At 36.1% G+C, this 25,660-nt stretch overlaps 1 long non-coding RNA gene across 2 annotated transcripts in view; it reads left to right on the top strand.

Annotated features, from left to right (window-relative positions):
* Nucleotides 1-25,107, top strand: part of LOC311430351 — a 129,652-nt gene extending 104,545 nt beyond the window's left edge. Inside the window, exons 5-8 of one of the 2 annotated variants that reach the window (XR_014688720.1) lie at nt 3,107-3,169; nt 9,559-9,681; nt 23,857-23,941; nt 24,516-25,107. This is a non-coding gene — a long non-coding RNA (uncharacterized lncRNA). The remainder of the gene's footprint in view (nt 1-3,106; nt 3,170-9,558; nt 9,682-23,856; nt 23,942-24,515) is intronic. The other variant, XR_014688721.1, reaches the window with a different exon arrangement.
* The last annotated feature ends 553 nt before the right edge of the window (nt 25,108-25,660 follow it).

The raw sequence follows: 25,660 nt of genomic DNA, 5'->3' as shown, positions 1-25,660 counted from the left end.
AACAGGTAAAACAGTAAATAATGTAGATAGGAGGTTGTATTGTATGTCAGGAAAAAAAAAATAAATATTATTTTGGGTAAAGATTTAGCAATGAAGGAAAAAAACACCAACACCTATTTGGTAAAGTGTAAGTTTATTGTATTGTAAGAATTCCCATTCATGTCTAGAAAACCTATAGACTGAGAATCAAAAGAACTGTAGACTTAGAACTATAGGAATATTTTAAAAATAATTCAATTTTAATTTATTTATGGAACTTTCAATCTCATGTTTCAAACATTTCACACATTTTAGGGTATATCCCTCTTCCGATAGAGGGTAACTGAATTGATCAGTTCTGTTCTGCATGTTTCTGAAATCGTTGCTGTTTGGAACTAATACACTGCAACTGTATGACAGTTTCTAAATGAGACCAAAAATAATCAAAGGTTTGAAGGGTTGTCTTGGGCACCTACAGAGGCTGGATGATTAAGTGAAACTAAGTGAATAATACATGGTGAATAATATACTCAGAAAAATTTTATCCTTATTTCCCCCCCTAGAATTAGAGAAATTGCAATCAAATCATGATTTATATAATTATTTATTCATCTCAGTTGGCTTATTCTTTGAATTAAGATGTTTTGTTATTTTTATTTTATAAACAGATTTTAGCTGCTACTGAATTGCACAGATATTTGCTATAGTGATAGCTGTTAGTGCCTGATGACTCTGTCCTGTAGTTGTAATTCTCTTTGACTAGGTGTGAATTAGGATAGATAGCAATAAATATATATATATATATATATATATATATATTTATTAATGGCTTTGCAGAATACACAGGTCACATATTTATGAAATTGAGCTGTACCAATGCCAGTATCTTCTTGAAACACTAGCCTAATTGTGTGATCAGAAGCTTTAAGTTCTACAGCTTTAGCATTTTTGTCTACATTTAAAGCATGTAAATTTGCTTGTCATGAACATGGCCTGAATTGTTTGCCCTGCCACTGTAGAAGGCCACTGAGATGTTCGTTGGTTCATATCTTCTGGAAGCAAACTGTCTACAAACACTAGCAGTATGCCCTTTCTTCAATATAGATGAGTAAGGCTTGACAGCTCAGTTGGATAAAGGTAGCAGACTCTGAAATGGTGGCTAAACTACTAAAAGATCGGATCTGATTAAAAATCTGATTGGATTATTTTTTCTGCTTGTTTGTTTGATACTATTCATTTACTGTTAAATTATTTATGTGGTGCCACAGGCATGCTAGATATATAGGTAGACAGTAAGACAGGGTCCTGGCCCCAGAAAGCTTGCAACCTGATTTAATATTTCCTCAAAGTCTGGATAAATGTCAATGTATGGCATAACTTTATGCATTCCTGGGGAGGCAGTCAACATAAGCTGCAACTACATTATATGTGTATTAGTTAAAGTTCAGTGTTCTCTTAGTTTTTTGATCCAGGCTGAGAATAGTAAGTCAATACTTCGTTATCATTGGGAGTACAGCCTCAGAAGCCATGCAGTCCTGATTTTAATATCGATTTCTCCATTGTATAAGAATTAACATGCGTCTTGCTCCTTGAATCACAGATCTTCTTTCCTGCATATACTTCACAGAAGAGCTTTGGAATAGCAATGAGCAATTTATCATTTTACCTATTTAAAATGGGGCTGGGCATAAAAAAAAAAAAAAGCCCATGTAGAGATAAATGTTTTCCCAAAACTTTATCATAAATGTATATTGTATATTATCTACAGAAATAAGTAGTGTTTCTGGTTTGACACAGAAATTGACACAATTCAGATGAATTTGTGTGTTACCTCAAAGCCTGACTTAAAAGCTGTTGAGGGATTTTTTGAAACAGCTAAAATCCCATGGCTTGCTGCAGCTGAGCAAACCAAGCTACCAGGGCAACTATGAGAAGTTTCCATGACAGTGTTCCCACATTGCCCAATTGAGGAATTTAGAAAAATATTGTTACCAGCAGCTGGCTTAAAGGACAAGGTCTACGTGACTGCTAATCACAAGGGGGTTGTTTTCTTGCAGGTAGGGTTGTTTTCTTGTAGTTGTTTGTCTGAGTGCTTTTGACCAATAATCCTGTGTGAGACACTATTCGCCCCTGATAAGTTCACTATAAAAGTTAGGCTATTCGGGCAATAAAATGGAGCATGATCTGACCATACTGGTGTCTGTCGTGCTTTCGGCCATGCTTCCTGCAACAATAAGCAAAAGTGCATTGAATTTTTAATCCATTTATTCATTTATGAAAAGAATACTATGATGCAACTCTAATGTGCATTGTTGATGTGACACTGTTTGGTAATATGGCTTGTTTCTCAGATGCTATCAAAATACAGTATGCTGGAGAGGAACAGATTAAGAAAATTCTATCTCCATTTGAGATTGAGTTATTCCTGAAAAGGATTTCATGGTAGGCTGGCGTTTAAATCATTGTTATATAATGATATGTATTCTAGGATCCTTTCATGAAGTATAATAGTACTTATAATGAGACAGTAGTTGTAATACAAATTATCTGGTAAGATTGTGTAATTTCTTGGTGCACTCTGTATTAAAAAAAACATATCTCCCTCTTTTAGTTCTTCTGTAATTTATCAGAGGTCTAACAGCTTGAAAAACTAGACAAAATAGAATTGCTGCCCCCAGAAAATAGTCTGGTTTATTGCAATTCCTTCTCCCATTCCTACTTGAATATCTAACCTCAGAGTGATAAAGAGATCAGATGGTAAAAATAAAAAGAGTTGTGCTAAAATCAACTGTTTTTACCCAAATCACATTCTCCCCAGGAGATACCAGCTGAATATTGCATCTGGAGGTAAGTACATTTGGGAACCTAAGAGGTTCCCAAAGAGAATCCATTTAATGTTTTAGAGACCACAATGAGCTTTACTTAAATTACTTGTCAGAGATGTACATCTGCAGACTTGACTGTTGAATTCCCCTTTATAACATAGCATTTTATGAGACACCAAATGGATGCTGATTGTTTATACAGTTCAACATTTCCCTCCAAGAATGTGTTGCTACTGTAATTAGTGCTATTCTTTTGATGCATCCAAGCATAATTTTCTGAATATCTCATTTGTTTTCATTAGGTTGTCATGGAAATCTGGGAAATCATTGACTTGCGATGGATTTCCTTGAAGTTCAGCAGCTATGTAAGTAAATGTGAAGCATTCTAGTTAGAATTGTTTCTACTAGACTATACAATGCTACCCTCTAGTTATTTTACAGTACAATAGCACCTTCCTTTAATTCTTTGTGCAGGTGTAACAGGCAAAAATATTGTTAGTAAATCTGGAAAAATTAGTGTGTTTTTTTGCTGTGCAGTTTGGCTGTCAGAAAAATATTCGTCCTACTTCAGTGCATGCACTGCTGGAAGGAAAAGGGCTTTCCAAAATGGTTTGTCATTGAATTAGAGCTCAAGTTGTTGAAATTATTTGCTGCTGTGAGTGGACAACATTAACTTGCTGCTTGTCTTTCACTGCTGCAAGCTGTCACAGGAAAAATGCTGAACAAATGCAGTCCTGCTGCTTTGGGAGCTGAACTGAGCCGGCTATGTTGCATCCTTTACTCATTTGACTGACATGCATTCAGTTTTCAGATCTGAATCTTTTCAACAACAGCAACAGAAACCAAGATAACTGAGTCAAATCTACCTTATAGAAGCTATGAAGTTGCTTAGCTTGAAAACACAGTAATATGTTGACCTAATGAAGTACCAGTATGGGTGAGGATCGTGCAAACATAGATGTTTTCAGGTGTTTGACATAATTGATATCCAAGCATTTTGGTGTATTACTTCCTCTTGTGATTCACGTACTGCAACTTGTGATTGAAATCACCTTAAACGCTTGGCAAAGGTTCCCCTAAAAATAAGGCTGACACTGAATCCTTTTTTGTTTGTCTCACCTCTCTGGTTATACCAACATGGTTTGGCTCCTGTTTGACAAACAACCTAGGGCATGACCCCCATAGTCAGAAAGTGCTCAGTTCTTTACAACCTTTCCACAAAATTAAGTAAATTGTTTTTTTCTGCCATTATAAAAGCACAAAATAATTTAACTGTATATAATGCAATGCATTAATAATGTCAGTGGAACCATCAATAATAGCTTATAGATAATCCTCTAAAGATTTAAAATTTAGTTCAAAAGTTTACCTGAAGCTTATCAATCTATGTAAATCTTCTGGGGAGCACATTATTTTATAGGAATTTGCCCAGGTGCATCCTACATCCAACTGGCCTGAAAGCTGGAGAGGAAAAATCTTTACTGGATGTTATTTCAGTGCTCAGGCCCCAGAGCTATTGGAAAATATGGATCACTGCAAAACTACCGTGAATGAAATTACAAATAATGGGTGAATATTTTCAAAAAATAAAAATTAAGCTTGAATTTCAGATGAGAGGTTGGTGTGCATTGGTTCTCTCAGTTCCAACTGAGAATTAATCTAGTACTTAGTAATGGATTCTTAGAATGGATGGACAGCCTCAGACTTGAGTTTTGATAATTTTTCAAAAATGACAGTCTCTTTCTTTCTTCTCATTTTTAATTCCTAATGTAGAGAAATCTGGCCTTGTTAACACTTAAAGCGCATGAAAAATAGGAATGCTTTGCATTCATCCATCCTTGATTGTCATTTTGGCATAGGAGGATTGCGTGGAAAAGCAGCAATCAGCTCTAATCTAATCTCAAATTATAACAAATGGTCAAAGAAAGGAAGAAGAAAGAGATTTGTAATTTGGCTTGGACATCTGTTAAGCTGAAAATCTTGTTTCTTTGCTGTCTTTATACGCACATTGTCTCCTAACATATAGTAGAATAATATTCACGTAGGTGTGCTAATGGTAGGTCCACGAGCAAGAAATGCAACACATCTGCACAGGCAAAGTTTCCAAGATCACCAGTGTTCACAAATGGATGATAAATTCTGTGAGGTAAATTTGCTCTGTGATTTCAGATCTCTCTGAAAAGTCAGGTTTTGTGAACGAATGCTACCTAGTCTACTGCAAAATCAATGTAAAAAGAGTGCTTTTTGAAGTGTGAAGAATAGAAACTTTGTTCCTAAAGTAGATCCAAGCAAAACTTGAGCTTTCAGCTCATAATAACTCAGTGAATGAAGAAAGATCCAAACGTCACTTAATATAGATATACAGAGGAAACAGATTTTTGTTTAATATACCGAATGATGCAATGGTATGTTTGCAAAAGTGGTGATGCATTAAGTGTTTTTAAAACCCAGCTGCCACCTCAAAGGAGTGGTGGAGTGAGAATGATGAGGGAGCATAGTCTCAGGACAGCATGGGTACTCTAATGACTCCTTGTTCCTGGAATAGGTGAGTTTCTCACTTCTCGTTATGCCTCTCTCCCAGTGCCTGGTAACAGTCCTGTCCTCACTTTTTTTTCCATATCTGAGGTTCCCCTTGACCGTTATATGATCTGATCTGTTTCTTCAGTATTAGTGAATTAAAAGAGTCTAATTTGCAGGTATTCCTCACAAACTTTAGGAAGTCAAATTAGCTCACAGAAAGCTCTTGTGGGTGATGGGGATATGCAGTAGCCAGAGCAGGGAGAGCAAAAGTAAAGAAGGTGGAGGAACTGGTAACAATGACCTGTCAAATCGTTTCCCATCCTCTTGTGGGAAGGCAAGAAGAGTTTTAGTAAATGTGGATGTGAATTGTAAAGGATGCTGGCATTCACAGCAAAATCAACTCGAGAGGTCCCAGCTACCTCTAAAGGGCAGCAGTTCATCTCTTCTTTCTGTTCCCACCTCCTGCCTTGTGCACATTACAGTTTCCTGTAACTTGGTTTTGCTGCCCTAACTTGTTCTTGTGGCTGTACTGACAATCAAATCACAGAAACTGTAAAGCCTGTAGCTCCCCGTCCTCTCTCAACTGAGGGAGGAAAATGGTTAAAACATTTTATCGTTCCAGTGATTTAGGCTGCTGGGCTTAGCCCACCAGAGGCACAACAGCGCAGTGTCTGGAGAACAGGACACACCTGTATTTGGAAATGTCTAAAGCTGGTCCCTTACAAAAATTGATCCTACCAATGCAGTTCATTGGGCTGAAAAGCCTGCTAGAGAAGTGGTTTTGCAAAATTTTGAATTATCGTATCTGAAGTGACCGAGACCACATTCAGTTGAGAAATAACATCAAAATCTTAAAAACTAATGTATTGCATGCAGGTGCCCAAACAGTGGCAGAGGCATGCAGGGCTGCTGCATGAGGTGATGCCGGGGCTGCCCCATGCCAGCCCCAGCCAGCCCCAACAGCCCCACTGCAGGGCACAGCCAGGCCCCACAGCCAAGATGGTGGTGCCTCGCCTCGGGGGCAGCCTGGGGAAGGGAGGGCAAACGCCACATGGCAGGGGGCGGTGAGCGGAGCGGTGCAAGGAGCGGCCCTGAGGACGCCCAGGGGAGAGGAGGAGGAGGGTGAGGAAGTAGGTGCTCCAGGTGCCAGAGCAAAGATTGTCCTGCAGCCCCTGGAGATTCCATGGTAGAGTAGGGGAGAAGTGTGAGGAAGAAGGAGTGGGCAGATTGGATGCAATTTGTAAGTCTAGTTTTAGAGAACAGAGCCAAATTATAGGAAAGTGTTTGCAGATATAAGAATACCATGTGCCACTGACACATAGGCTGGCTGTAAAGCCAAACTGCAAAGTCCAGGGAAAATAGTGAGATGAAGTAGTGGGTATAGCCCACTTCTGCTTGTACAAATCTGAATTTTGATTGTAAATAAGTCTTATTCATACACTGAGCTTTTCTCCAGAGCCCTAAAAGGTACAAAAGAAGGTCCAAATTGGCCAATGCAGAATGTGAGAATATTCCTCCTTGTACCAGATGCTTTGGTTTTTAAAACATACTCTACTCTTAATAATGATCCTAATGTTTGATGGATAATTCTGTCTTTCTGTCTTTCATTGCAGCTGCTTTTTGTAGCTCCCTTGTCTTCTACACCTAATGGACTCTTACACTGCCTATTGACCCTAGTAACCCCAATGACTTCTGAAAATCATTACATCTGAAAGTAAAATAGATAAGATAGAAAATAATGAGACCTTTTGTTACTGGTTTGCTTGTGTTTCTAAAAGATGCTGAATGTCTTTTAAAACTAAGCTTTCTTGACTATAGTAGCACACAAAGACACAAAATTACATGCTAATATAACAATACTACTACTAAAATATTATGCAGTTCTTTCAGTTGTGTGTTCTAGATTTTTATTTTCATTTTTTTTGAAAAAGCTAATGGTTCTACATTAAAGCTTAATGGAAATCAAAGTAATGTTTCTTACTGTGTGTTCTTAAAGAGATAGAAAACCATGGATTACCCAGTTTAACTCACAATAGTGTTTTAAGCATATGTGTTTACAAGTTGGCAGCCCACCTTTTGAAAAAGATTTTAATCTCAGATGAAACAAAACCAGAAAAATAAGAGTAATGAAGTACTGAGTGATGGTTAAGTGCCTCAAGACAAAAATCTAACTAACAGGCAGTCTAGTAGATAGACACATATAAACAAAAGACAAAAACAAACATATCTGTGAAAGGAGCTATATTACTTTACCAGTGGTTTAGTATTCTACGAAGGGTGGACAGAAGAAAGCCCTGGCTGTGCAAAGTGATCAATAAGAGCTGATTCTTTCATCCACAGAGCTCAAGTGAAATCAGCAGGAAAGAAGCTAGTATTAGTGGATTAAATTGCAAAATCAAATCCTGAAGACTGACTGAGAAACTGTCTGAGGCTACTTTATGATACTAAAGTATTTTGATGCTGTGTTATTTGGCAGGAGAGAAAGTAATTAAGCCCTAAGTTAAGTTAAGTTATAAAGCCCTATGAACTTCATCTCTCCCAGTCCCACAGTAGAATTTTAATTCTCGTGCCAGTGGCAAAAAATGATTTCCTGTACACAGATGGAGCTGGGAGTCACTGAAACCCTCTAAGACCTCTACCTCCAAAGAAAGTGCAACCCAGCTTCTCTCTGGTCTTTCCTTGTTCTCTTTGCTTTCTGTTGTTTACTCTGCTAGTTTGCCTGAAGCTATTTGTTCTAGTTGGTTTGTATTTGTGTTAGAGGATGTTGTTTAACACAGATTGCATCTTGTGTTTGCTTTTCAAATTCAAACACTTCACTATTCCTAGTTAAAAATTGTCTGCAGGACCAAAAATGAGACAGTTTATCCTGAAAAATATCCCTTTTGATTATGATGGAAATTATATGCGTAGATTGTAGAGTTTAAACCTGTCAGGAGAGTTCTAAGTATGTTGAATATTTATCTGTGCTGTCCTTTAAACAATATTAACATATAGGTAAGGCAGTATCTGTAGCAAATGGAACACACTATTTCCATTAATATTGTCCAAATACAGCAGCTTTGTCTACTTTAAAGTTTATACATATATATTTATGCTTTAGAATATACATATATGTGTGTGTGTGTGTGTGTATGTATATATATAAATATATATATAAAAACATGTAGAAACAAGCTTTAAAGGGGTGTTTTACCTGTTCCTTTACACTAGGGATTTGCAGCCTGTGGCTATTGAGTGAAATGCAGCTGGAGAGCGGTTCAGCTGCAGTTCTCTGCACTTCCTGGCCCTGTGGAGATTTCTGGCAGGACTGTATTCTGGGGGCTGCTACTGTGTTTAATCCCAAGTGCAGTAAGTGAGCTAACAGGAATTGAAGGGGCAAACCATGCTAGTTTGTTCTGTGATTGTACTGCATGGCAAACCCTTTTCCAGACCACATGAAGGCAGTAAGACCATTAGGAACTACCCATCTTTTTCCTCTGAGCTACTGTAAGCCCCCTGTACAAATGAATGGGAGTACAGTGTTGCTGAAACACACACCTCAACTTGCTTCTACAACCACTGGTGCACTACTTCAGTGCTCTTTTCAGTGTTTGAATCTGAAAATTAGTATTTTAACAAAAAGGATTGTCCTGGGAAAAACATTTTCCTAAGGAAATGAACACAGGAAGGAGTGAAAGCTTTCTGCTCTCCTGAAACAATCACAGGGTCTCTGCGGAGGCCGCCTCCTGGCATGGGCACTGCTCACCTGGGATGTGGTGGCCCAGCAGGGAGGAGGCCAGGCATGGCCTCCACCATGCCAAGGCTACTGCCATGCCGAGACCTCTGGGTGCGGTGTGCAAGCCAAGCTGCAGCTGCTCGGATAGGAATGTTATGTACAGGTTCCCATGTTAGTTTCATCTGCGCATGTTGCCTTACTGTCTACACTATTTTTAAGTTCTGTTGTGTGGCATTGAAGACCCTTTAAGTCTCATCTTAGGATGTAAACTTTTAGCTGACATGTCAAGTTCTTGCTTTCTCTTGCAAAGCTGCTTAAGTGTATATACATCCTTCCAGTCTTCTCCATCTGCTGGTGCACCTGTAAAAATCAGAGTATTATTGCTACTGTAATTGTAAGAGAAAGATCAATTGTGTTAACAAATAGTGGTATTTACAAGAAAGTAAATGGTAAATGAGACATGAAATAGGTGCTGGTTCTCGAGGAATAAGGGAAAATTTCATCATTGATAAATTTCAGCTCACAGGAAAAAGGATGTTGGAGTAAACCTGACTTAATAACATGGACCAATGACCCACAATGACTCTCATGGCATGGCCAGCTATGGTGGGCCCTGGAGGAAGGCTCACACTAGCAGGACCAGTAAGTATAATGCTATTGAAAAAAAGTGGCTGGGTCCACTTTTTTATTCTCTCCAGATACACATCTCCTGATAGAATTGTGTATCTGAGAAGTACAAGCAATATATTTGTTAAATCAGGAAAAATATTATTTCAGGGACGGTGCTGTAATCAATAAGACTAATAATTTAGCACTTTATTTTTTTTTTCTATTTAAGGATTAGGAAATACTTATTTCTCACAACATGAAAGCACTGATTCTCTGATTTGGTTCTTTTTTTTTTTTTTTTTTTTTTTTTTTTAATTATTTTGAGAGAGAGAGAGAGTTACAGACAGCTTGTCTTTTTGAAAGTTTGACATTCAAACATTCTAATCCAAGAGCTGCACCGTAGGAAAAATTTGGTAAAAATTCTAGTCAATTCAGACAGTTTGTTTTTGCAGCTTCAAATCATATCACTGTTGAAATGTATTCAACCTTGTCATGTTTTAACATTGAAAAATGCTTTGAAAAAATGACATTGCAAGTATGAAATGTGAATTTTGCATTACTGAATATTAGGTCATTGGACTTCAGGTTATGATTTGATCAGCATAAAGCTATGAAAGGCAATGGTTGCAGAATATCAGAGAAATCTGGTAAGTACAGTATTTGTGGATGTTCTTCCATACTTTGTTAATGAAATTGGGTAGCATTCTGTATGTATTTTTATATATGTGTTATCTGTCTTTTAGCTATGACTTTTTTTTTTTTTTTTTTTTTTTTTTCCATGGAATAGTTTTGGAAAAATCAGTTTTGCATACAGCAAAATCTAATTGTGTGATGAAGAGACTGTCCAGAATTCAAACTTTTGTGTTGTTTCAAAAAGTGCTGCTAAGTTTCAGGTTTCAGTCCCTCTCAAATTATCATTTTCAGTTTTCTCAGCAACCTTTTCTCAGTCTGCACTTTGAAGGGGGAGCTTTGAAATACAAGGTGTGAAGAATAGAAAGCCTATTAAAAAGTAGGAATTGCTGCACATATTAAGAGAGTTATGTTATGAGGCTTGTGGATGCAGGAAAGCATTCAGACAGTGCATGAACTCCAATTTTGGGGTACTACATCTGTTTAAGATTCTTCTACCAGCATTCCTCAGAAAATAAAGCAAAGCATTTCTATTCAAGTACTTTGTTAATCTACAGAAGTATAACATTTTTAGTTAGTGCAGGACGAGAACCTATTCTAAGACCAACTCTTTCAATTTTAGACTAGTATTATCTCTGTAATTTATCAGCTATAATGCCATTGTTGCCATATGATACCTGGACTATGACCACTCAGCTGGAGATTTGCATAAGAGTTAAAATCAATAAAGACAGTGAAACTTACCTGACAAGTCACTGCTTTCAGCTCTTTTTCAAAAGGAAAAAATAAAATATGAATTTTAGCAGACAATACGTGGACTTTGGGTTTGAGTTGCTTCTTTGATTTACTTTAGTTTCCCATGACATGATATAAACAACAGCATGACATAAAGACAATTTGTTTTAGCATGCTACACTACTTTAAATACCAGTAAAATTCAAACCTTTATTTTGTATGAAATATAGTTGAGGCCATATTATCTCTGCAAGCAAATTTGGCAACACCTTATAATCAGGACACTTGTACTGATAGTTTACTAAAAAATGTGGATAGTCTTATGTCATGAAAGAATTCAGCTTATTGTGGAAAATTCTCCTCAGTGAAACAATTAAAAGGATCTTAGTATGCTTGTTTCCATCATTAGAAATTTCATGAATAAAATTCAGTTTTCATACCTTCTTATAGTTATGAAAGTGTCCTCTTGCATAGCCTGGCATGTTTCACTTCTTAGAGGTAAGTATTTTTTTCTAACAAGGACAGAAAACTGTTTTAGAAGAATGGTATTCAAAGACTGCTTAGAGTGTATTTTTGTGTTAATTTTGGATGTCATGCTACATTAAATATTTTGTTTAGCTTTTCACCATCTTTATTCCTTCAAGGAAGAAGAAGCTAGGAAAATTGCCTGCTTTTGTTAAGCAGAAAGAAGGGATGTCCCAGAATTTTGTGCATTTATCATCTGATCATGTGCAAACCTTGTTCAGTGCAGGGATAAACAGAGTCACGTTAAATTTGCTGTGAGCTTGAGCCTCTGACAGTGTTCATTTTATCAACAAAGACAAATGAAGGAGCAGAAATTGTAGCATGGCCTCTACTATTTCGTCATTGTCAACCTTAAATACAATCATTCACTGCTGATAGTTCATTTTTTCCTTCCTTCTCCCTCTAATACTAAGCTGTCAGAATCCCTCTTGATATGGTCCAGAGCCCCAGTAGCAGAGATTACAAAAGAAGGAATTAAATTAGCTTTTTAATCTCTCAATTGATAAATAACCTATTTTCAAAGAAAAATCTCTGAAATTTTCTATTGGTGTAGGTGTCATTTTCTTTTTTTTTTTTAAAAAAAAAAAAATGTAGGATGATTTGCTATTAAGTATGTATAGATACTGGTGATTAAAGTCATCACACATTCTTTTAAAAGACAGTGAATACTGAAGAACTGTGGAAACTGTTCTTCCATTATGTGTTTATTTTATGTAGAGAATTTTACATGCAAGACATGTAAAGCTAACACATATTTAGAAAATGCCAATATTCTGATTTGTTTGACTGATAAAGCATTGCATTAATAGGTTAATCTAATTACTCCAAAGAGTTATGTCAGGTGAGTAACAGCTCCTCAGCATAAAAGGTCATAATCTGATTCCAAGCTCAAGTGATTGAATTCTTTTTTAAATTTTCAAAGCTTTCATATATATATATATATATAAATATCTGTCATTTACTAATAGGAAATGTTGATTGCAATTTTCACCAAGGATAAAAAATACATAGCTTGCCAGATTAGCCTATATTTGCATGATCCAAACAGGTATTAAATTTTGCTATTAGTTGCATTTAGAAGTTAGGTTATGTTATGTTAGGTTAGGTTATGTTTGAAATCAGACAAATTAAATTAGGCAAGGCAGATTCAAAAATGGCTGTCTCTCTCTTACTCTTTCAATGACTGGCCATCAATTGTTCTTGTCTTATACTAGATAACTAGTACAGAATCCAAGGAGAAAGATGTATTTAAAAAACAGAATCATACAAAACCAAATGGCAACAACAAAACAATTTAGAACAGTGTAAAATATGAAAAGTAGAATAAGATGTGTTTGAAAGCTCCCATGCTTTGCAAACATGAAGCAAAGAGCAAAGGTGAAACGATGATCCACGGGAAAGACTACAGAAGCTACTGTATCCCCAAAATTCTAACTAAGCAATGCAAAATTGTAGTACAATATTATTGTGGAAAATTAGTTATAACAACAAAAAATGTTTGGAAGACTTTTTATTCACAAACTGAAAGATGTTGCAGTAAAATAAGTACTCACAAATGGCTTCCTTATTTCTTTTCATGTTCTGTTTCACTCTTTAAAAATACCAGTGGTTCTTTTAGGTGCTAATTTTTAGCAAATTTTAAAAAGTTTGTGGTATTGTTTCATATCATACCCCAGCAATAAGATCAAGCACAGTTCTTCAGATAGCAGGAGAGTCCTATCAACCTTTGCTCAACCTGTTTCAGGAAAAACAGCAACTGAAGTTACTGTAACTTTGCTTTAAGGATTTGCAGAGGTGAGCAAATTAGCGGTGACATTCACCTTTTGTGTAGTAAAAGGCTTAAAAGGCTGCACACCTCATAAATCCTTTTAAAGTCCCATTCAGAGAATTTAAGCAGGATTTAAGTGATGCATGGGTCTTGTGCAGGCCATGAGCACTAGGATGAATGACCTGACTTTAATGACCTTAATGTCAATAGAGTTAGACAAGTATGAAGAGCCCTATGTGTTATTTAAATGTGTTATTTTGCTGTGCATCTGTACTGAGATAAACAGATTCCCCCTCCACAGGATATAACAGCTATACAAAAAGATTTAAAGGGTAATTATAACATCAGAAGGCTCTTCAGATTTGGGATTTCATTATTAACTCAGAGAACAACTGACTTTGAGTGTGAATATAATTTACATTTTTTAATAGTCTTTATGATTTTTCCTCTTTTATAAATTAATGATCTGGCATACTTTTTGTGTGTTAGCATAACCTCTTATTAAGGCTTCAGACTAGCAACAGCCTCACATCAAAAAGCCAGATTCTCAGCTTTTGAAAGTACTTAATTTAACTGAGAATTTTATTGACAACAACCTCACATTTCCAGTGGAGCAATATTAGAGGAATTAAAAAAAATGGGTATACACACATGCAAAGCAATATTGTTAAAGAAGCAAAGTAGGAACAACAAAAACCATAGGTCTTACAAACAGTAACACAAAACAGATTAATTTACTAGACCCCTAAATCCAACCTAATATTCCTTTAATAGTGGCAGAGAATTATGTCCAATACTGTGCTAGCCATTGCTAGAATGGGAAGATATTCTCTTAATCTTTCTGTGGAGGTTTAGCAGGCAAGCCTAGGGGAATAACGGATGAAAGGATGGGTGTCAAACTGAATATGGAATCAAAGATACGGCTTCTTCTGAAAGGAATAATGAAGTGCTTCAAGATGCAAGTCAGGTTTAGTTGAAACGTAAGAGAACAGATCTGTGTTTTCTCATCTGGGATTGGCTGAAGAAAGTTAAGGGTTTTTTTGTCTGTTTGTTTTTGTTTTTCCATTTTATTAGTCCGGGGACTTCTCTGTAACATGCTTATTTCTGTGGAATCCTGATAGAACTACCAGTAGAATACATGAAACAGTTTGGCTAATTGAAATGTTCTGAAAAGAAGGATAGTTTGTTTTATGTTCTAACTTCAATTTGTCTGTCTAGACTCATTTAAATTATGAGCATACAGGTGATGAAGATACGTTCAAATTTTTGATCTAGTTTACATGTTTCTTTATGATAAAGGCTAAAGGGAATATATTCTTGAGGGGTGACATCTTTTCTGAATGAGCAAATCTCAAAAGAATTGTTTGGTGTTATTGTATCACACTACAATAACAGACACATATTGTGTCTGTTATCAAAATTTACTAAGTAGAGAACAGTGATATTCTTTGCCTCAAATTTATATAACAGCAGAAAGAGAGCATATGTATATTTGTATATAGAGAGATTGATTCTCTCACAGTGCTATACACGATTAGGAAGGATGTTAGGATCCAAATTCATAGAAGGTATCTGGAGGAAGAAGGTGGTTGTCAGAATTATAAGACACCCCTTTTTGGCAATGAGGGAACAAATAAGGTGCAAAAAGGTAAAAGGAAAATGTGGTGAAAGAACACAAGACAGTATTTAAAGTATTTCAGCATCTGAGGTTGTAACCAGGCTGTTTTCCTTTCAAGTGAAAGAGATGTACTATCACATCTCTGCGTTAGTATACAGTGTATATCATATATAGCATCACAATAAATATGTCCAACATAGCCTGATTTGACACTTCAAAATATTACACTTCAGCTGAAAAAATTGCAAAACAATTTTTTTTTTTTTAAATGACTGTTGTGTTTAACACAGTTTTCTTCCCCACAAATGCAATTTATAAGATTTTTTTTTTCTCTATATATATTAGTCTTGTTACCTGTAAAATTGATGTGTGTCCTATGGTGCTATAAATAGGCAAAGAAGCAGAGTTTTGTAGTGCAGATATCGTGAGGAGACAACATGGCAAAGAAATGAAGTGTCAGAAAAATGCAATTTTGATTTAGAGACATCCATCTAACTTTATGTTGCATCTGGGGAGCTAGAAAGAGTACCGTGAATCGAAGATGTTTCTAAACTACAAATTTACATCCATGTTTTATATCTCATAAATTTGTAGAGATTTTGGCATGTCAGTGTTTGATAAGGAAGATAAATTTTCTTTTGATTGTCTGGAAAAAAAATCAAAACCACAGCATTGCATGGTATAAATGGGAATGATGTTACATCGTGTGAGGAATAAACAAAATCCAGCTGGCTATGTACTTTCATAAATATAACTGTTCTTCTCCCTGTCCCTGGTCACATAAAATGCCATCCATATTACATTGCCATTGATTCTGCTTATGTGATTTTCATTTTTTTTTCCCCAAGGCAAAGAGCTTGCAATGTTGGTGTCTATTGATCTCCTTGCTGGAGGCCCACAATCACAGCATTCCAGAGAAGTTTTTTTTTTTATATGTAGGTCTACCGGATGCTGAGCATCACCACCCCTAAGCCCCTACAGAAGGTTCTGGGAGACTGAGAACTTCTATCACATTTTAAATAAAAGTGCATGACTTTACACTGAAACACCTAGAGAGCATCCGTGCAGTGTAACTGAGTTTGTGACAAAGAGAATATTGCACAATGAAGAGGTGAAAGCATCCAATCAAATACTTTTTCTTTTTTTTTCTTTTTTCTTTCTTAGAACATATTCAGAAGATGCAAACCCCAATTTTTCCCAAGTTATTTTGAGTAGGTGGTCTCTTTGATTCATCTACCCATATAACAACAGAAGCCAAAAAAAAAAAAAAAAAGAAGAAATTTCCATCCAAATTACATTGTTGTTTAGCCATCTCTCAGTCAGGCCCCCTGGGTTTCAACCGTGCTGTAACACAGGATCCAGATGTACAGAAAGAAAACTCGTTTAAGTCCTTTTTCCAATTTTCTGAAACCCACCTCCTCTTGAGCATACACAATCACCGTAAATTATCCCACAGAAACATTCTTGTGCAAGTAATCAGTCATATTTCCTCATATCCAACAATTTCTTTATACAGGATGAGATGATGAAAACATTTTCCTCACCATTACGTGGAAGAAAACTGAGAGTATGCTGTCACTTTAATGTGTCTGGTTTTTGGTGAGTAGGGTGCAATAGACAACACATAAAGAAGCAAAGATTTATACTCACAGATGCACACAGTGATAGTCAAGTTAATTGTAGACTCAGATATTGCACGCTTCCTTGCTCTCTGCGCAAGTCCTGCAAAGGTAGTTAATTTTAAATGCTGTAATGTTACAGCTTATGTGTCACTTGTGTCTTAGAGCTTTCAAGGAGTTTACCAGTGTGGGATGAATAGCAAATAGCTTTTGCTTTTAAAATAAAATAAATATATGCAAGGTAGTATTTTCACTTCATATTTTTTCTTCTGTAAGTAATTTCTCAAATACAAATTGAAAACAACTGTTAAATGAGAACTATGTAAGAGCCCCAGTTTTAGTTGTTCTCTGAGAAGAAAAACTATATAAAATATTAATTGCTTGCAGCTAAAATATCTGTATTCCTGGCTCTGCATGAAAGAATGCTGTTAAAAGTAAGCCCTTTATTTGACTTTGGCTTAAAACAGGACTTGTGTGGGCTAAAAAAAAAATTATTTCATTGCAAATGCAGGAGTAGGAGTAGCTGGCAGTTAGGAGGTAGGAGTAGCTAGGTCCCCAGTTATCAATAGAGCTACAACTACTTAAACCAGCTGATCTATACAGTATGTTGTAAAAGCCAGGGAATTTTTTGCCTCATCAAGCACTCTCAGTTACTGATCCTTGATTAATCTAGTTCTTACAGTTTTTCAGCATGATTTTTTTTTGTTTGTTTGTTTTAATGTAGATGTCTAGAAGAAACATTAGAAACATTTCTAAGTCTAACGGAAAATGGAACTTTTCTCCTCATTGAGATACTACTTGAGTTGCTGTAATATGACTGTCTTCCTGGAGAGGATCTTCAGGGATTATCTTCCTTAGGTCAGAGTAGAGGTTATCTTCACCTCTCCAGCAAGGAGAAAAGGGAAGAGGTAGAAGAGAGGGGAAAAATACTCACAAGAAGAGACATAAGAGGAAGGATGTGAAACTGATCTTGAGGGATTAGTCAGGAAAGGGAATTGGAGGCAGAAACAAAATTGTTGTGCAATGTACATGATGCTAAGTTGTGAAACGGGAATGGAAGTAAGAACAAGGGACTGGAAGGCATCAATGAAGTAAATTCAGAAGGCTTCCTGAAGATAGATAGTAATAGTAGTAGTAACAGCAGTAAATGTTTTAGAGTGTATGAAATTCAGATTACATGTACTTGGTGAGGAGAGAAAAGAGGTAAGACAGAAACATACAGGACAGAGGTAAGGAAAACTAAGGAATATAATAAGAAAACCACTGAAGAACCACTGAGACATGCAGGAACAAAGCATTCTAAAGTGAAAAACAAAAGAAGCTACAGACCAAAGAGGAGGTGATGGACAGAGATAGACCATTTCTTCTATTTCTTGAGATGCTGCCTTTATTCTACATGGAGTTAAATAATTGCAGCATAATACAGAGTTATAGCATGGTATATAGGTGTAGCAAACCCTGAGAAGAGCATGTTGTGGAATTGTTTTTACACAACTTTAACGTAGTGGCAATTTAGGATTTATTTTATACTTTTATGATAAATAACAAGGAACATGGTTAGATTGTATGGTTTTTGCAGAGTCTGAGGGGGGGGGGGGTGTTCTTAATCCAGGTACATGCTTCCGAAATTCCCCTTAGGGTGAATTACTCACTCTACTCTCTTTTCAGCTTTTGTCCACAGAAAACCTTGTTCCTCAAGGAGTCAGCCCTGAGATGCGCTTCCCCTCGGGGGGGGGGTACCCTGAGAGGCATCCTGGCTCAAGGGGAGATCGAGGTTGCAGTCCACTGTGGTCCCTGGAAGGCTCAAGGGGCTTAGGACTACTTAGTTGCTACTAATCAACTAGTTGCTTAGGACTATCATTCATAGGACTGCGAGACAACAGACTGTTAGTACTTTACCATCCTGGCTATTGTTCAGATAAAGCAGTTTTGGTATTTTTCACTAATTCTGCTCTTCTCATACCTTCCAGAATGTATAGTTGTGGTACTGCCCAGATCAGGCTACTGTCCAGGCTGCAGGTTTGGAGGTGCAATCAGGGAGTGCCTGCTCGTACTCACTTGTTATGGCCATTGTCCATTGACAATGGAGGACTGATGTAACATTAGTCAATCTTGAACCATAGCTGACTTGGGGGAAAAGCTACTCCACCACAGAGATCAAGGGTTACAGCTTGCTGTGATCCCTGGAGAGCTCAGATAGGCTTTTCTTCAGTTACGATAAGTTCAGGTCGTTGGCTCTTAGACAAACTCAGATTCCCTACCATGTTCTGGAACTCTGATGTGCAAGGAGCAGTCCCATCAAGGCCTACTGTGGCTCATAACTCTGAGCAAGACTATGTCAAGCGTGGGAGTATAGAGAACCCATCACAGAGCCAATGTTTGGTTTTAATGAGAAAGTTATGATTTCTAGGTATATCCAAATTTCTGTGAAACATCCTTGTACAGCCCTACCATATGCCATAGCAGTGTCACTCATGAACTTCAAATCACTTGAGTTGTATGATTTAAAAAGCATAGCTAGGCTGTCAAAGTGGTTGTTTCTTACAAACTTAGAGGAATGGAAATCTGGCTGATTTGAAGGTGTGATTAAGTGAAGTGTTTGCAGTCACAGAAAATTGCTCTAGACCAAAACCTAGTTTAGATCAGAACAGCATGAAATGTGGTTCCACCAGTGTAAATTTCATTGTGAAAGACAGGTTCACAGACTTGTTTTACCAACAGAGGTGAAACCAAAAAAAAGTCTCTATGTGTGTGAATGTTAGGTATAAACAAGTTCACTAAGTGTCTGTGGTCAGCACATCTTTATGTTGTCTCATGTTATGACTAAATCAACAAGGTTACTCATCTGTTCATCTTTTAGCTTTTTTTTTTTTTTTTTTTTTTTTTTTCTTAATTCAAGCCATTAGGGTAGTTACATGGTATGACACAATTGTGTTTTCACTCCCATTTATAGGTAAAAAAATACTACTCACTTAAAGAGCAGGGAGAAAAAAAAAAAAGAAAAAAAATATTGCAATTATTTGTACATTTATGAAATGGAAAGTATTTGCAAGAACATTTTCAGATGATACTTTAATTTCCACTTGCATTCTTCCATTTACATTGAGAAAGATTTGAATTTCATGTCCTTGGAAATCTGGTTTCTGGGTTTGCAAGCAGAGAAAAGTAACATTGTTTGGATAGTAAAATTTTTTGAGCATAATAAAAAAGAAGAGTTAACTTTAAAATAAACCTGAAAGCAAGAAAGTTTAGCAGATTGCTTCCTAACTTATTCCTATTCTTAAGAATTCCTATTATGCAGAATTATTTGTGTCTGCTTTATTTATTTCACCAGGAAATATTTCAGCTTTAAAGAGGGCAGCACTCTCTTCAAATGACTCCAGCTTTTACCTAATGATCCAATAAGTTAGTGATTGTTTGATGTGTGCATATTGTGTTTCAGTAGGAAGTTGCCAAGACTTTTATTGAGTGGTAATGTTTTCCTCTCGCTGGTTTTGGATTTCTCTGAGGATCAGCAGTTAACATACCATTTTCTGTTACAATTTAATTGAAGTGCCAGATATTTGTTTTTCCTTCATTCAATTTTTTAAATTGGGTAATCCCTTAAAAGGCTATCTTAATATAGTAAATGCACTACCTCTGTGAATGAAGTATGCTAAATGATACATGGACTTTTGCCATTAGGTCTGTGTACGAAAGACTTTTTACATCACGTTTACATCCTAGCAGAAGTAATCTTAAATAGTAAGTTACAGAACAAACTAGTCTGCTGTTCACAAGTGCAAGGCTTGCTTACATATGTAAAAATATCCATACACCAAAAATAACAGAAATATTTAGAAAATCCTTAAACTTAGATGACTGATCTTAAGTAACTATGAACTGGTCTGTGTCCAGTTTGGTAAGCAGAATTATGTAGGTTTATACTGAAGATCTCAGTAAAAAAAGGGCTGTGAAAATGATCAGTTTTAGTTTTCATTTATTTTGCTTCCACCTCTGAACCACAGTAATGGCAAGAGAATTTGATTGCTGTATTTTTATACCCCAGTGACTTGCTGGGGTCTGTTTAAAAAAAAAAAAAGTTGTTGAAACATTGCAAACCTATATGGCTTAGGCATTTTTTTATTAGCTTGTTTGTTTGCAGGTTGTCTTCAGTCTTCAAGATTTATTTCTCTGATGATGTAAAGAAGTAAGTATAGACTGCTACCCTCAGCCTTCATGGATTATTGGATTATGTCCTAGTTATATTGTGCAGTCATTTTTTTTTTTTGTTTGTTTGTTTGTTTGTTTTTAATCAAGCCTAAAACCCACCACAACTCTCCAGGTAGTTCAGAGCACTTGATTCCAAAAAAAAATAAAATAAAATTTCTGCAGAATAGAATATGTCTCTGAGGACCTTTTCTATGTGAAACATGAAATTATAATTGAAAAAAAAATCTAAAGAAATATTTTTGATGTGTTTTCACCTGCCTGTGTGGGATAGTCCATAGAAAGGAAAATATGTAACAGGTTAAATACAAAGCACAGACAAAATATTTAAAACTTCTGCTTTTGATATGCCTTTAAAAGCACCACTGAGTGGGCTAGCAATTTACACACTAACACCTGGAGTCTGTCTTAGCACAGTCATCCAGTAGAGCTTATCAACAGATTCACAGAGAGCTAAAACCTAGAGAATAAAAAGCTCAGATGCAGTAAAATACTACTGGATCAAAGTAGAAAATAATCTGTAATCCTTGATAGTAAGCCCTCTAATGCATGCTAAATGCTTTCCTAATTTGACTATAAAGGAACTTATTTTGGGACCATTATCAAATTCTGACAGACTCTGATCTTTGATTTACTATAATATTTTTAAAATAATATAGATAATATTTTATTATTAGGTTTAAATAGTTTATTTATGCACTGTTTCTTTTGGACCCCTGTGGAGCTTGTAGAGCAATTCTGTCAGATGCAATAGAGATGACCAGTAACAGACAGTTTTAAGCCAATATTATGTAACGTAAGTAGACAAGAAGTAGTGGAACCAGAGGGAAGAGATAGTGAAATCTTATCTCAAGGCAGCAAGGATCACAGCCAAAGAATCACTCAGGTTTCTTCCACATCTGTCGCTGGATTGCTGGATTGGTAGGCCATATCACTCTTGAGGGATGATTCTTTATATAAAGATATATAAAGTATATCCTGTTGTGCTTTGATACTTGTAGGCACATCTATAAAAACCTAGGTGCTGGGTGGAAATTTCAGTCTACTGTTGAGTGGAAATTTAAGAAATATTGGAAGTAATTAACATTTCTTACCTTAAAACATGGTCACTTGTCTTGGATTTTTTTTTTTTTTTTTTTTTTTTTTTTGGTGGGACTTGATTTTGTCTTTCTTAGAAAATGATGTAATATTTGTAAACAATGCCTTGAATAAATTGTTTCTAGGTACATGGAATCAATGTGGTTGTTTACCAAGCAAAAATTTCATTGTTGAGAAAAAGAGTACTGCATTTAAGACTGAAAATATGAAAAGGATGATGATGATTTCATTTGTCTGCTAGTACAAGAATATTTCATGCTGAATGCTTAATTATGGATTGACCAGATTAGTCTAAAATGCTTTTATTGCCTAAGCAGTCCCAGTTTTGAAGATGAGAAAATCTGTTGGCAGTCTTGACAGAAAGGGCAAACATACAGAGTAGAAGCATTGCTTGCTCCTCGTCCATCCAAGATGACCAATTAAAGCATCCTATTTAGCATACTGAAACTAAAGAGTCAAGCTATTTAATTTGTTAACGTTGCTATTAATTATGTATCAAGCATTGACAGTGTATTAAATTGTGTATAGGATGCAAAGGACAGACACGATTCCTTCTGTAAGAGCCTGCAGTTTTAACTGCAACAATCATGCAGATCCCACCAGTACATGTGAGCAGCCCCAGAGGAAGGTCCACCTTAAGAGCAGCCTGGGGACTTCATTTGATTTATTTATGTAGAGGCTATTCTGGTGACACAGAATTTGCAAGAGTACACAGGATGATTGATAGTGTTGAAACCTAGGTATGTAACCTTACAGGGTTCTTTGAGCTATGCGTTAGAGCTGATATGCAAAGGTGTCTGAAGGGAGGAGAGAAGTGAAAAAGAATTTTCCCTCAATTAGACAGAATCCATTATAAATTCACAGCTTTTCTAGACTAAACTATGACCCATATTGCTTTTTTTTTTTTTTTTTTTATGTTACAGTATTTACATAAAGGAGCCAGGAGGCTCTCCTTTCTGTAGGAGACTACAGCAATATTTGAGGCTTCTAGCTGATCTTTCTTCAGTGTATTCTTGCACAGCAACTGTAGTTATTTCCTGTGATTGCCATGGGTACTTCCAATAATGGGTACCAAAAATAGAAGTTTGACATAGTGATATTTCCCTAACTGGTACCTGTAAACACTGATATGTATATATATATTTGCAGAGAAGATTTCTAAGCCATGTGCATATGTGAATTAAATGTATTTCTGGAAGCAAGAAAAATAGTGTATTCTGAATTTCAATAAAGAAACATCTAAATTCTTAAGCATAGACTATTAGTTCTGATGAATCATATGCTTGTGGTGTGATACTTAATATTCACATTGGCAGAAGATCTGGCCTTTTTGATACATAAGTGTTATATTCAAGTAAAACATCTGAATTACTATAATATCATACATTAAAATCTGTGTAAAAGTTACCATTCTGCACTTTACACCACCAAATTGAGTAAAAATTTACTTAGATGTATATATTTTATATGTTTCCGTTTTAGTTGAAGTGTTGCAAATGAGAGTAGATCATTTTATTTTTAATTATATTCATCCTGCTAAATTCTTTTCAGCATTATGTATCAACATGTGAGCAAAGTATACTGAATAATAGCATACATGTATGAAATTGGTGTTACTATAGATTACAGTATGGAAAAAAATGGGAAATGACTTCTGAATAAACGAGAGCTGAGAGAATGCTGGATTCAAAATAAACAATCCACACTTCAGTACAAAGTCATATTGTTTGTAATATAGTACGTTACTATTTTTTTTTTTTTTTTTACTTGCTGAAGATTTCTCCTCACGGAAACTCAGCAGATCAGTAGTTGAAAGAAGCTGCATAAGTACTGTATATACTAGTTATAGGGGGAAATATACATAAATGATGGTGAAGAACCTGAAAAGACTGAAGACTGCTTGGTTTTAATTGGTCTGTTTAAATCATATTAATCAGATTGGACCCAAGTAAAGGAAACAGTGCTGGTAATTTAGGTCAAAGCCTAGTGAATTTTTGTCTTTACAGCACCAAGCAGTCTCAGACCAGCAGGCAGTCACAATAATGTTTGATGCATGATGGAGAGTACCACAGGATTTACAACTGTTACCAGGTAAAAATAGTAACGTATCCTTTATTTATGGAAATTATTTCTGGGTTTCTTACTTCTAGGTATAAATCATAAAATCATGGAAACATAGAATGATTTGGGTTGGAAGGGACCCCAAAGATCATGTAATCATAGAACTATAGAATGGTTTGGGTTGAAAAGGACCCTTAACGATCAATCATCTTGTTCCAACACCGCTGCCATGGGCAGGGACACCTCTCACTAGACTGGGTTGTGGGATGGAGCATCCACAGCTTCTCTGGACAACCTGTTCCAATGCCTCACCACCCTCACCACGAATAATTTCTTCCTAATATCTAATCTAAGACTACCTTGTTTTAGTTTAAAACCATTACCCCTTGTCCTATTGCTACACTCCCTGGTAAAGAGTCTCTCCCCATTTTTCCCGTAGGCCCCCTTTAAGTACTGAAAGGTCAGTATAAGGTCTTTTGCTCTCTAGACTGATCAACTTTCTCAGCCTCAGCCTGTCTTCACAGAAGTGCTCCAGCTCCCTGATCATCTTTGTGGCCATCCTCCTGACCCATTTTAAAAGATTTATGTCTTTCTCATGTCCCAGAGCTGAACTCAGTACTCCAGGTTGGGTCTCACAAGAGCAGAGTAGAGGGGAGAATGAAGGTGAAGTCTGGAACAAAGAGCTCTCAATAGAGAAAAAGAGAAGGTAAGTACACTGTGGAGTATATTGAGGGATCTATAAATGATTCTTTAACAATCCTTTTAGTCACTTCAGACTTTCCAGTTCCTAAAGGAAAAGTAGTGAGATACTGTGACAGGGGAATAAGGTGGAGAGGCAGGTTAGCTCTTTTTACCAACATTTTCATTTCTCAGTAGAGAACTCCAGATAGGAAATCTTTCTTTTGGGTTGAAAAGTCAAGATCCTTCTTCTCAAAAATGCTAAATTTACCTTTTCTTAGAGTGTACTATAAATGTTACCAGCCTTATTTTAAAAGCTCAGTAACCTAGATGTGGGATAACCAATTTCTGCACCCGGAGAGAAGAGCCATAGGGATTAGGGTCAGTGACTTTTTTTTCCACCAATAAGATGTTAAGTATCCAATTGTAATTATAAAGTTTTGATGGTGGATCATCTCTCCTATTACTGGGCTAAGAAGGGGCAGAGATCCACCAAATAAAGAAAAAAAAAAAAAAAAGATAAGTAAGGTGAGATGATCAGATACCATGAATGAATTAGGAAGCTTATTTGTTTCTTAAGTCATGCTCCATGAAATGCTTATAAGGTTGTTATAACCCCTCCCCAGAAGCTGCAAAATGAATGGTGATTCAGTGGAAAATACAAAATGAAGATATGAAATCAAAGCCTAATAATGCACACGCACAAGGAGGGTGAATTAAAGTTACGCTGGTATCTCACAATTTTTGACTCCTTAACTCTAACATCCAGTTTTTCAGGTCCTGTTCATATTAGCTCAACTGTACAAGTATTCCACACCTTCATTTATATATGAATTTAATGAATTTTTAGATACTTTTTTTTCTTTTCCTGGCAAATGTTTAGAAAAAGAAAGTAAATCCCAAGAATCTCATTTCAGTATTGCACATTTTCTTCTGCCATATATCAACAGTTATGTCACAAGAGAATACTATGAAAATAAACATTTAAAAGGGTTACATATAAAGCACAAAATGTCTTTTGAAAAATTCTGTAACCTGATTTTGTTTCTGATTTAAGACATGTGAATGCTG

The sequence above is a fragment of the Aythya ferina genome (assembly GCF_964211825.1).
Source record: "Aythya ferina genome assembly, chromosome: 1".
Lineage (NCBI taxonomy): Eukaryota > Metazoa > Chordata > Aves > Anseriformes > Anatidae > Aythya > Aythya ferina.
This window is presented reverse-complemented; position numbering and strand designations above follow the sequence as displayed.